This window comes from Somniosus microcephalus, unplaced genomic scaffold (genome assembly GCF_052327205.1).
Source record: "Somniosus microcephalus isolate GS21.2 unplaced genomic scaffold, FLI_Smic_1.0 unresolved_chr8, whole genome shotgun sequence".
Lineage (NCBI taxonomy): Eukaryota > Metazoa > Chordata > Chondrichthyes > Squaliformes > Somniosidae > Somniosus > Somniosus microcephalus.
In genome coordinates, this window is record NW_028225186.1 from 38,128,068 (window position 1) to 38,141,051 (window position 12,984).

The 12,984-nt window shown below is 45.9% G+C and overlaps 1 non-coding gene across 1 annotated transcript; it reads left to right on the forward strand.

The window, feature by feature from the left end:
- Nucleotides 1-1,157: 1,157 nt before the first annotated feature.
- Nucleotides 1,158-1,239, forward strand: trnas-cga (transfer RNA serine (anticodon CGA)). Its single transcript has one exon. It is a non-coding gene; the product is annotated as a tRNA-Ser (tRNA).
- Nucleotides 1,240-12,984: the final 11,745 nt, after the last annotated feature.

Sequence of the window (12,984 nt, forward strand, 5' to 3'; positions counted from 1 at the left end):
GATATGTGGCGGTGCAGGCTCGATGGGCCGAAATGGCCTCTATCTGCACTGTGGGGTTTCTGTGATTCTGTGAAAATCCAATCCAGCCAATTACCGCCCCATCAGTCTACTCTCTACTCTCAATCATCAGCAAAGTGATGGAAGGTGTCATCCACAGTGCTGTATGGTGGCACTAACTGACCAATTGATGCCCGGTTTGGGTTCTGCCAAGAGCACTCGGCTCCCGACTTCATTAAAACCTTGGTCCAACATGAACAAAGGAGCTGACCACCAACATCCTGGGGGTTACCATTGAACATAAATACTGTGACAACAAAAGAAGGTCAGAGGCTAGGCATTCTGCGTCGGGTGTCTCACCTCCTGACTCCCCAAAGCCTTTCTACCATCTACAAGGCACAAGTAAAAAGTTTGATGGAATACTCTCCACTTGCCTGGATGAGTGCAACTCCAACAACACTCAAGAAGTTCGACACCATCCAGGACAATGCAGCCTGCTTGATTGGCACCCCATCCACCACCTTAAACATTCACTCCCTCCACCACCGGCGCACCGTGGCTGCAGTGCGTACCATCTACAAGATGCACTGCAGCAACTCACCAAGGCTTCTTCAGCAGCACCTGCCAAACACGCAACCTCTTCCACCTAGAAGGACAAGTGCAGCAGGCGCATGGGAACGCCCCCACCTCCAAGTTCCCCTCCAAGTCACACACCATTCTGACTTAGAAATATATTGCCGATCCTTCATCGTCGCTGGGTCAAAATCCTGGAACTCCCTCCCTAACAGCACTGTGGGAGCACCTTCACCACACGGACTGCAGCGGTTCAAGAAGGCGGCTCACCAGCACCTTCTCAAGGGGCAATTCGGGATGGGCATTTAATGCTGGCCTTGCCAGCGCACCCACATCCAATAAACGAATTTTAAAAATCCTGTCAGCATATCCTTCTATTCCTCTCTCCCTTTCTCTTAAATGCATCTGTAGTATTCGCCTCAACTACTGCTCGTGGGAGCTCCTTCCACATTCTCAGCGCTCTCTGGGCAAAGAAGTTAATCCTGAATTCCCTGCTGGATTTATCGGTGAGTGTTTATGACCTGTCTTCTCTGAGCTAGTTCCTGACTCACTCACAGTAGGAAGCATATTCTCGCTGCGAGCGTGCAGCTGTGATGGCCGAGTGGTTAAGGCGTTGGATTCGAAATCCAATGGGGTTTCTCCGCGCAGGTTCGAGCCCTGCTCGCAGCGACTTTGATGCAAATTCTTTATTTTATTTCATCGGCTCCCTGTGGCGATCACTGGCCCCGAAATTGATCAGAATTCCCTCCACTGCACTTTATTACACTGATTAACCCAAAGTTCCAATTGAAACACTAATAATTTATCGGCATCAATTAGATATTGTGGATTTGTTGGGAACTAGTGAGCAATACACACACAAAGCAGCATCAATAATTCTAATTAATAAAGAGCCCTGCAGTGTTTGCTATGGAATCACCTTCAGCTACTAAGTGGGAACACGGTTTGGTTTTATAAAACTGAACACGAATTAAAAAGTGTGTAAAAAGACCGTGGCAGGACTCGAACCTGCAATATTCTGATAACCTCAAAATTAATACCAAAGATTGACGCCTTATCCATTAGGCCACGCGACCAGTAGGAGTAATTTATAGATCAGCGCCATCTGTGGACAGATAGACACAGGGTCAACCTTCCAGTTCCTTGAGCTCTTGGCAGAACGAAGGTTTTGTAGCTTTGCTTCAAAGTATTGCAGCTCCAAACTTATCCGCAAATAGCAAAATTAAGAAACTACCCACACCATCAAAAACTAAATGGCCCATACGGGGATCGAACCCGCGACCTTGGCATTAATTAACACGACGCTCCAACCTACTGAGCTAACTTGCCTGCTTTAACTGCTTTTGCTGTTAAATTCAATTTATGTTGATTTTTGTTTTTTGTCAGTTGTCAGTGCTCCGGTTTCCTCCCACAGTCCAAAGATGTGCGGGTTAGGTTGATTGGCTATGGTAAATTGACCTTTAGTGTTAGGGGGATTAAATACGTGGGGTTACGGGGAAAGGGTGGGATATGTGTTGGTGTAGGGTTTATGGGGATCGGGTGGGATATGTGTCGGTGCAGGCTCGATGGGCCGAAATGGCCTCTATCTGCACTGTGGGGTTTCTGTGATTCTGTGACTTCGAAGGCTGTAAAAGAAAGACTCTGATTTCTACAGCGTCTTTCACCTGAGGACGTCTCAAAGCGCTTTACAGGCAATGTAGTTGTAGTCACTGTTGTAATATAGGAAAAACAGAAAAAGCCAATTTGTGCACAGCAAGCTCCCACAATGTGATAATCGAGGATAACCTGTTTTAGTGATGGTGCTTTGCGGATAAATATTGGCTACAGGACACCGGGGTAAACCTCACCACCCCCTGCTCTTCTTCCAATAGTGCCATGGGATCGTTTATGTCCACCCGAGAGGGCAGAGGGGGCCTCAGTTTTGGAATTGTATTCCACCACAATCTGTAACCTGATGGACCGGCATATTCCTCACACTACCATTAGCATCAAGACAGGGTACCAACCCTGGTTTAATGAGGAGTGTCGAAGAGCATTTCAGGAGCAGCACCAGGCGTACCTAAAATGAGGTGCCAACCTCATGAAGCTACAACACAGGACTACACACATGCTAAGCTATGGAAACAGCATGTGTAGACAGAGCTAAGCGATCCAACAACCAACGGAACAGATCAAAGCTCTGCAATCCTGCCACATACAGTCGTGACTATTTTAATTTAATTTAATTTATTCCTAGGATTTGGGCATCGCTGGCAAGGCCAGCATTAATTGCCCATCCCTAATTGCCCTTGAGAAGGTGGTAGTGAGAAGCCCTCTTGACCCGCTGCAGTCAATGTGGTGAAGGTACTCCAATAGTACTGTTAGGGAGGGATTTCCAGGATTTTGACCTAGCGACGATGAAGTTATGGTGATATATTTTCACATCGGGATGGTGTGTAACTTGGAAGGGAACTTGGAGGTGATGGTGTTCCCATGCACCTGCTGCCCTTATAAGAACTTAAGAACATAAGAAATAGGAGCAGGAGTTGGTCATTTGGCCCCTCGAGCCTGCTCCACCATTCAATAAGTTCACGGCTGATCTGATCTTGGCCTCAACTCCACTTTTCTGCCTGTTCCCCCATAACCCTTGACTCTCCGATAGTTCAACAATCTGTCTATCTCAGCCTTGAATATAATCAATGATTCAGGCTCCACAGCTCTCTGGGGTAGATAATTCCAAAGATTCACAACCCTCTGAGAGAAGAAATTCCTCCTCATCTGCGTCTTAAATAGACAAACCCTTACTCTGAAACTATGCCACCTGATTCTAGATTCCCCCATGAGGGAAAACAGCCTCTCAGCATTTACCCTGTCAAGCCCCCTCAGAATCTTACATGTTCCAATAAGATCACCTCTCATTCTTCTAACCCCCAATGAGTATAGGCCCAACCTGCTCAACCTTTCCTCATAAGACAATCCCTTCATTCCAGGAATCAACCTAGAGAACCTTCTCTGAACTGTTTCCAATGCAAGTATATCCCTCCTTAAATAAGGAGAACAATAATGTATGCAGTACTCTAGGAGTGGTCTCACCTGTACAGTTGTCGCAAGACTTCCCGACTTATATACTCCATGCCCCTTGCAATAAAGGGCAACATTCCATTTGCCTACTTAATTACTGCATGCTAACTTTTTGTGTTTCATGTACGAGGACACCCAGATCCCTCTTAACCGCAGCATTCTGTAGTCTCTCTCCATTTTAATAATATTTTGCTTTTCTGTTCCCTCCATGGCCTCGCCCCTCCCTATCTCTCCTTCAACCCCACAACCCCCTGAGATATCTGCGCTCCGCTGATTCTGCCCTCTGTTGCCCTAAGCTTTGGAATTCCCTGCCTAAACCTGTCCACCACTCTTTCCTCCTTTAAGATGCTCCTTATAACCTATCTCTTTGACCAAGCTTTTGGTCACCTGCCCTAATTTCTCCTTATGTGGATTGGTGTCAAATGTTTTGTCTGAAAATACTCCTGTGCAGCGCCTTGGGACGTTTTACTACGTTAAAGGTGCTTTATAAATGCAAGTTGTTGTTGGTAATGGTGGTGGGGGATTCGGTGATGGTCATGCTGTTGAATGTGAAGGGGCGGTGGTTAGACTTTCGCTTGTTGGAGCTGGCCATTGCCTGGCACTTGTGTTGGCTGTTATCATGTGTGGCACACAGTGACATATGTACAGTATTTGCCGATCGGATAGTGTATGATTGACAACTGCAGGTTGTGTGCTGAATGATTAATACAGGAAATTTTCAGCTAAAGTCTGGAAAATATAAGCTTATACACATGCGCAAAGCCTGATGGCCGGTTAGCTCAGTTGGTTAAAGCGTGATGCTAATCACGCCAAAGTCGTGGGTTCGATCCCCATACGGGCCATTAACATTTTTGGTAGAGTGGTTAGTTTCTTGATTTTGTTATTTGTTGAAAAGTTTGGATGGAAACTCACACGGGACCTGCAATGCTTTGAAGCAAAGCTGGAAATCCTGAGTTATGACCTGCGGAGCGTTTCCAACATTAAATGAACAATTCCAGATCCATTGGGATTTCTCGTATTTCAATCAGTGAACGGTTCACAGCCGATGATTGGTTTGGAGTGCAAAGAATTGAACTGAAATAAATACAATCCCGGGGTTTAATCACTCATTATTAACACACCGCCAGAAACAGACCGTTCGGTCCAACCAGTCCATGCCGCCGTTTATGCTCCACTCGAGCCTCCTCCCGTCTTTCCTCATCTAAATCTATCAGCATAACCCTCTATTCACTTCTCCCTCATGTGCTTACCTAGCCTCCCCTTAACTGGATCTATAATATTCGCTTCAACCACTCCCTGTGGTATCGAGTTCCACATTCTCAGCACTCTGGGTAAAGAAGTTTCTGCTGAATTCCTGATTGGATTTCTTGCTGACTATCTTATATTGATGGCCTCTAGTTATGCTCTTCCCCACAAGTGGAAACATTCTCTCTATATTCACTCTGTAAAAACCTTTCATAATTTTAAAGATCTCGATTAGCTCACTTCTCAGCCTTCTTTTTTCAAGAGAAAAGGGACCCAGCCTGTTAATCCTTTCCTGATATGTAAACCTTCGCATTTCTGGTATCTTCCTTGTAAATCTTCTCTGTACCCTTGGTCTAACCAAGGTTGGGTACTGGTTTAGCATAATTTCCCTACTTTTCAATTCTATCCCTCTAGAAATAAACCGTAGTGCTTAGTTGGCTTTATATATGGCCTTGCTAACCTGTGTAACAACTTTCAGTGATTTGTGTATTTGTACTCCGAGATCCCTTTGTTCCCCTACCCCACCTAGACTCGCACCCGCCAAGAAATAAGTGACCTCCCTATTCTTCCTAACATAATGAAATACGTCACACTTATTTGTGTTCAAATTCATTTGCCAATGCTATGCCCTTTCTGCAAGTTTATTAATGTCCTCCTCTAACTTGTTGCAGTCCTCCTCAGTATTGACTATTCCCCCCAATTTGGTGTCATCCGCAAATTTATAAATTGTGTTTCTGATTACGAATCTAAATCGTTAATATAAATTGCGACCAGCAGTGGCTCCAGCTCTGATACTTGTGGAACACCACGACCCACCTTCTGCCACTGTGAATAAACTACCCGTTACTCAGACTCTCTGCCTTCTCTCCTTAAGCCAGCCAGCAATCCATTCCACTACTTCTCGCCTGACTCTGAATTCTCAGACCTTGTTCATCAGTCTATTATGAGGTACATTATCGAAGGCCTTCTGAAAATCCAGATAAATTACATCTACTGCATTACCATTGTCTACTCTCTCTGTTGGTTTGGAGTGCAAAGAATGATACTGAAATAACATCGGCCATCTCCAGTTCCCTGCTACCCTCACCCACGCCAACCTAACTCCCTCTGAACTTGCAGCACTCCGTTCTCTCTGACCCAACCCTAACATTGTCATTAAACCTGCTGACAAAGGTGGTGCTGTTGTTGTTTGGAGAAGCGTCCTCTACCATCCGGAGGCTGAACAGCAACGCTCTGCCAGCTCCTCCTACCTCCCTCTGGACCATGACCCCACTACTGAACATCAAGCAATTGTTTCCAAGACTGTCACTGACCTCATCTCCTCTGGAGATCTTCCCCCCAAGGCCGCCAATCTCTCAGTTCCTCAACACCGCACTGCCCACTTCTACATACTTCCCAAGATCCACAAACAGGACTGCCCTGGTTGACCAATTGTTGCAGCCTGTTCTTGCTCCACAGAACTGATTTCTTCCTATCTTCAATCTATTTTTTCTCGACTTGTCCAGTCCCTTCCCACCTACATGCGCAACTCTTCCAACACCCTCCGTATTTAAACAGTTTCCAGTTTCCTGGCCCCAAACGTCTCCTTTTCACTCTGGATGTCCATTCCCTCTACACCTCCATCCACCACCAGGACGGCCTTAAGCGGCTCCACTTCTGCCTTGAACAAAGGCCCCACCAGTCCCCATCCACCACCGCCCTCATCCACCTGGCTGAACTTGTTCTCACATTGTACAACTTCTCCTTTGATTCCACTCACTTCCTCCAAATTAAAGGTGTTGCTATAGGTACCTGCATGGTCCCTAGCTATGCCTGCCTTTTCGTAGGATATGTGGAACATTCGTTGTTCAAGTCCTACTCAGGACCCCTTCCTCACCTCTTTTTCCGGTACATCGATTACTGTATTGGTGCTGTTTCCTGCACTCGCGCTGAACTAGATAATTTCTTTCACTTTGCTTCCAATTTCCCCCTTCCCTCACCTTCAAATGGTCCATCTCCGACTCTTCCCCTTCCCTTCCTCGACATTTCTGTCTCCATTTCTGGGGATAGGCTTTCGACCAACATCCACTATAAGCATACTGACTCCCACAGCTACCTGGACCACACTTCCTCCCACCACGCTTGCTGTAAGGACTCATAGAAACATAGAAACATAGAAGATGGCAGCAGGAGTAGGCCATTCAGCCCCTCGAGGCTGCTCCACCATTCAATGAGATCATGGCTGATCATCCAAATTCAGTACCCTGTCCCTGCCTTCACCCCATATCACTTGGTCCCTTTAGCCTTAAGAAATATATCTAACTCCTTCTTAAATATATTTAATGAATTGGCCTCCACTGACTTCTGTGGTAGAGAATTCCACAGGTTCACCACTCTCTGGGTGAAGTAATTCCTCCTCATCTCTGTCCTAACTGGCTTACCCCTTATCCTTAGACTGTGACCCCTGGTTCTGGAATCCCCGGCCATCGGGAACATCCTTACTGCATCTAGTCTGTCTAGTCCTGTTAGTATTTTATAAGTATCAATGAGATCACCTCTCATTCTTCTAAACTCCAGTGAGTATAAGACCAATCGATCCAAACTCTCCTCATACGTCATTCCTGCCATCACAGGCATCAGTCTGGTGTATTTTCACTGCTCTCACTCCATGGCAAGAACATCCTTCCTCAGATAAGGTGACCAAAACTGCACACAATGCTCAAGATGTGGTCTCACCAAGGCCCTGTACAAATGCAGCAAGACATCCTTGTTCCTGTACTCGAACCCTCTCGCTACGAAGGCCAACATACCATTTGCCTTCTTAACCACCTGCTGCACCTGCATGCTTATCTTTAGCGACTGGTGCACAAGGACACCCAGGTCTAGTTGCACTTCCCCTTCTCCCAATCTATTGACGTTCAGATAATAATCTGCCTTCTTGTTTTTGCCACCAAAGTGGACAACCTCGCATTTATCCACATTATACTGCATCGGACATGCTTCCTCCCAATCACCCAACCTGTCCAAATCACACTGGATTTTCTCGGCATCCTCCTCACAGCACACATGCCCACCCAGCTTTGTGTCATCTGCAAACTTGGAGATATTACATCTAGGTCCCTCGTCTAGATCATTAATATAAATTGTGAATAACTGGGGTCCTAGCACCGATCCCTGCGGTACCCCACTAGTCACTGCCTGCCACTCGGAAAAAGACCCGTTTATTCCAACTCTTTGCTTCCTGTCTGCCAACCAGTTATCTATCCAAGTCAATACCTTGCCCCCAATCCCATGTGCCTTAACTTTACACGCTAATGTCTTGTGCGGGACCTTCTCAAAAGCCTTCTGAATGTCCAAATACACCACATCCAAATAGCATTTCCCCCACTACCGATGTCAGGCTTACTGCTCTATAATTCCCCGTTTTCGCTCTACCACCTTTTTTGAATAGTGGGGTAACATTAGCTACCCTCCAATCCATGGGAACTGTTCCAGAGTCTATCGAATTTTGGAAGATGACCAGCAATGCATCTACTATTTCTAGGGCCACTTCCTTAAGTACACTAGGATGTAGATTATCAGTCCCTGGGGATTTATCCATTCCATTCTATTCCATTCTCCCAGTTTCTCTGTCTCTGTTGCATCTGTTCTGATGATGCCACCTTCCATACCAGTGCTTCCGGTATGTCTTCCATTTTCCTCAACTGAGGTTCCCCCTCTACCATGGTTGACATGACACTCGACCGAGTCTGTTCCATTTCCCACACTACTGCTCTCACCCCTTCCGCTCACTCCCAGAAACATAATAGGATTCCCCCCTTGTCCTCACCTTTCACCCCACCTGCCTCCACATTCAACGGATCATCCTGCGCCATTTCCACCACCTCCAGCATGATCCCACCACCAGACACATCTTCCCCTCCTCCCATTCAGCATTTCGAAGGGACTGTTCCCTCCATGACAGCCTGGTCCACTCCTCTATCACCCCAACACCCCTTCTCCTTTGCCCGGCACCATTCCATGCAAGTGCAGGAGATGCAACACCTGCCCTTTTACCTCCTTCCTTCCCATCGCCCAGGGCACCAAACACTCCTTCCAGGTGAATTAGCGATTACATGTACTTCTTACAATTTAGTTACTGTATTCGCTGAATCTACATTGTGACACCAAATGCAGATTGGGTGACCGCTTTGCAGAACAGTCGACAAGTGTGACCCCGACCTTCCGGTCGCCTGTCACTATAATTATCTGCTCCACTCCCTCTCTGATCTCTCCTTCCTTGGCCTGTTACACTGTTCCAATGAAGCTCTACGTAAGCTCGAGGAACAGCACCTCATCTTTCTATTAGGCACTTTACAGCCTTCTGGACTTAAACACCGAGTTCAACAATTTCAGGCTATAAATTGGCCCCTGTATTTCTTTTATTTTTTTAATTTGCTCCCATGTTTCCTCACATGACAGTTGTTAATGTTTCTGCCATAATCATTCACACCTCATCTTGCGCCATCCTTTATTCGTTAACTAGTCCTATTACCTCTCCTTTAGCCTTGCACCATCATCCCTTTTGTCAGTCAATCTCTCCTGCCTTCCATTCTATCACAGACATTCCGTTTGTTCTTAACTCGCCTCCACCCACACCTGCTTAAAAATCCCTCTTCCCTAACGTTTTCCAGTTCTGACGAAGGGTTCGACCTGAAAGGTTAACTCTGTTTCGCCCTCACTCGATGCTGCCTGACCTGCTGAGTGTTTCCAGCATTCTTTGTTGTTATTGAAATGAACACAGTGACGGAGTTTAATCACTCATTATTAGGATTTGTTTAGCATATATTTGTATGGCTGCGTGGCCTAATGGATAAGGCGTCTGACTTTGGTGTAAATTCTGATACTAGCAGAATATTGCAGGTTTGAGTCCTGTTGCGGTCGCTTTACATACTTTTTAATTCATGTTCAATTTTAGAAAACCAAACCGCGTTTCCACTCTTTTCCTTCCAAACATTGCAGGGTTCTTTATTAAATGGAATTTTTACGTGTTGTCTTATGCGTAAATTTCTCACTGATCTTTGCAAATAGTTTCAAACAAATCCACAATTTCTAATTGATGACAAATTAGTGCTTCCAATTGGAACAATAGCTTTGGGTTATTCAGTGTAATAACGTGCAGTGGAGGGAATTCTGATCAGTGATCTCCACAGTGAACCGATGAAATAAAATAAAGAATTTGCAGTAGAATCGCTACGAGCAGGGTTCGTAACCTGCGCGAGGCATCCCCATTGGATTTCAAGCCCAATACCTTAACCACTCGGCCATCGCAGCTGCGCAAATGCAAACTTTCAACAGTGAAATGACCTGTGCAAACTATTAGACAATTGCCCTGCACAACATAAATGGAAGGAAGTTGTGTGACAGCTGTGCAGAGGCCTGGTTAGGCCACTGTGTACAGTTCTGCGCACTGCACCTTAGAATGGATATATTGACCTTGGAGGGAGTGTGGTGCAGATTCACGAGTGTGTTACCAGGGCTCCAAGGGTTAGGCTATGAGCAGAGATCACATAATCTAGGCTTGTATTCCCTGGAATATTGAAGATTAAGGGCAGAGATCATAGAAATACAGAAATTTACGCCAGAGAAGGAGGCCATTCGACCCATCGTGTCTTTGCCGGACGAAAAAGAGATATTTTGCCTAATCCCAATTTCCAGCTCTGGGTCCGTAGCCCTGTAGGTTGCAGCACTTCAAGTACATATCCTTAGTGCTTTCTATTAATGTGATCGGTAGTGACTTCCAGTATCGCTCCACTCTCTGTGTGAAAATGGTTCTTCTCAACTCCTCTTTAATCATTTTACCAGTTAATTTAAATCTACGCCCCAGATCATTGACATTTCTGCTAAAGGAAATAGGTCCTTCCTATCCACTGTATCTTGGCCCCTCAGAACTTTATGCACCTCAATTATGTCTCCACTCCACCTCCTCTGCTCCAAAGATAACAACCCAACCCTATCCAATCTTTACTTATAGCTAAAATTTTCCAGTCCTGGCAACATCCTAGTAAATCTCCTCTGTACCCTCTCGAGTGCAATCACATCTTTCCAGTACTGTGGTGACCAAAGCTGTCCGCAGTACTCTAGCTGTGGCCTAACTAGTGTTTTATACTGTTCAACCATAACCTCCCTGTTGTTGAATTCTATGCCTTGGCTAATAGAAACATAGAAAGATAGAAGATAGGAGCAGGAGTAGGCCGTTCGGCCCCTCGAGCCTGCTCTGCCATTCAATGGGATCATGGCTGATCATTCAAATTCAGTACCCGGTCCCTGAATTCTCCCCATAACCGTTGATCCCTTTAGCCTTAAGAAATATATCCAACTCCTTCTTGAATATATTTAATTAATTGGCCTCAACTGCCTTCTGTGGTAGAGAATTCTACAGGTTCGCCACTCGCTGGATGAAGAAATTCCTCCTCATTTCAGTCCTAAATGGCTTACCCCTTATCCTTTGACTTTGACCCCTGGTTCTGTACTCCCTGACCATCGGGAACATCCTTCCTGCATCTAGTCTGTCCAGTCCTGTCAGAATTTTATAAGTTTCAATGAGAACCCCTCTCATTCTTCTAAACTGCAGTGAGTATAACCCAATCGACCTAATCTCTCCTCATACATCATTCATTCCATCCCAGCTATCTGCCTGGTGAATCTTTGCAGAAATCCTTCCATGGCAAGAACATCCTTCCTCAGATAAGGCGACCAAAACTGCACACAATACTCAAGATGTGGTCTCACAAAGGCAATGTACAACTGCAGCAAGACATCCTTGTTCCTGTACTCAAACCCTCTCGCTATGAAGGCCAACATACCATTTGCCTTCTTAACCGCCTGCCGCCTAATAAAGGAAAATATTTCCGAGGACATTTTAACCAATAATAAAAATAGAAAATGCTGGAAACATTCAGCAGGCAATCATAAGGTCAGAAGTGGGGATGTTCGCTTATGATTGCACACTGTTCAGCACCATTCGAGACTCATCAGATACTGATGCAGTCCGTGCCCATATGCAGCAAGACCTGGACAACATTCAGACTTGGGATGACAAGTGGCAAGTAACATTCGCACCACACAATTGCCAGGCAATAACCATGTCCAACAAGCGAGACTCTAACCATCTCCCCTTGACATTCAATGGCATTACCATCGCTGAATCCCCAATTATCAACATCCTGGATGTTACCATTGATGAGAAACTGAACTGGATCAGCCATATAAATACCGTGGCTACAAGAGCAGGCCAGAGGCTGGGAATTCTGCGGCGAGTGTCTCACCTCCTGACTCCCCAAAGCCTTTGCACCATCGACAAGGCACAAGTCAGGAGTGTGATGGAATACTCTCCACTTGCCTGGATGAGTGCAGCTCCAACAGCACACAAGAAGCGCGACACCATTCAAGATAAAGCAGCCCACTTGATTGGCACTCCATCCACCACGTTCAACATTCACTCCCTCCACCACCGGCACACTGTGGCTTCAGTGTGTACCATCTACAAGATGCACTGCAGCAACTCGCCAAAGCTACTTCAACAGCACCTTCCAAAGCGCGACCTCTACCACTTAGAAGGACAAGGGTAGCAGATGCATGGGAACGTCACCACCTACAAGTGCCTCTCCAAGCCACACACCATCCTGACTTGGAACTGTATCGCCGTTCCTTCACTGTCGCTGGGCCAAAATCCTGGAACTCCCTTCCTAACAGCATTGTGGGTGTACCTACACCATATGGACTGCAGCGATTCAAGAAGGCGGATCACGATCATCTTCTCAAGGGCAATTAGGGATGGGCACTAAATGCAGGCCTAGCCAGCGACGCCCTCATCCCATTAATGAATTTTTTAAAAAAAATCGGAAATAATGACCACCTTATCTACCTGCACTGCTACCTTCATGGACCTGTGGACATGCACTCCAATGTCCCTCTGTTTTTTACGCTTCTCTATATCCTACCATTTATTGTGTTTTCCTTTGTCCTGTTAGCCCTCCCTTAATGCATTACCTCTCACTTCCACGTTAAATATATTGCATTTGCCACTTTTCTGCCCACCTGGCCAATTCATTGATAACGTCCTGCAGTCTGGAGATTTCTTTCTCACTA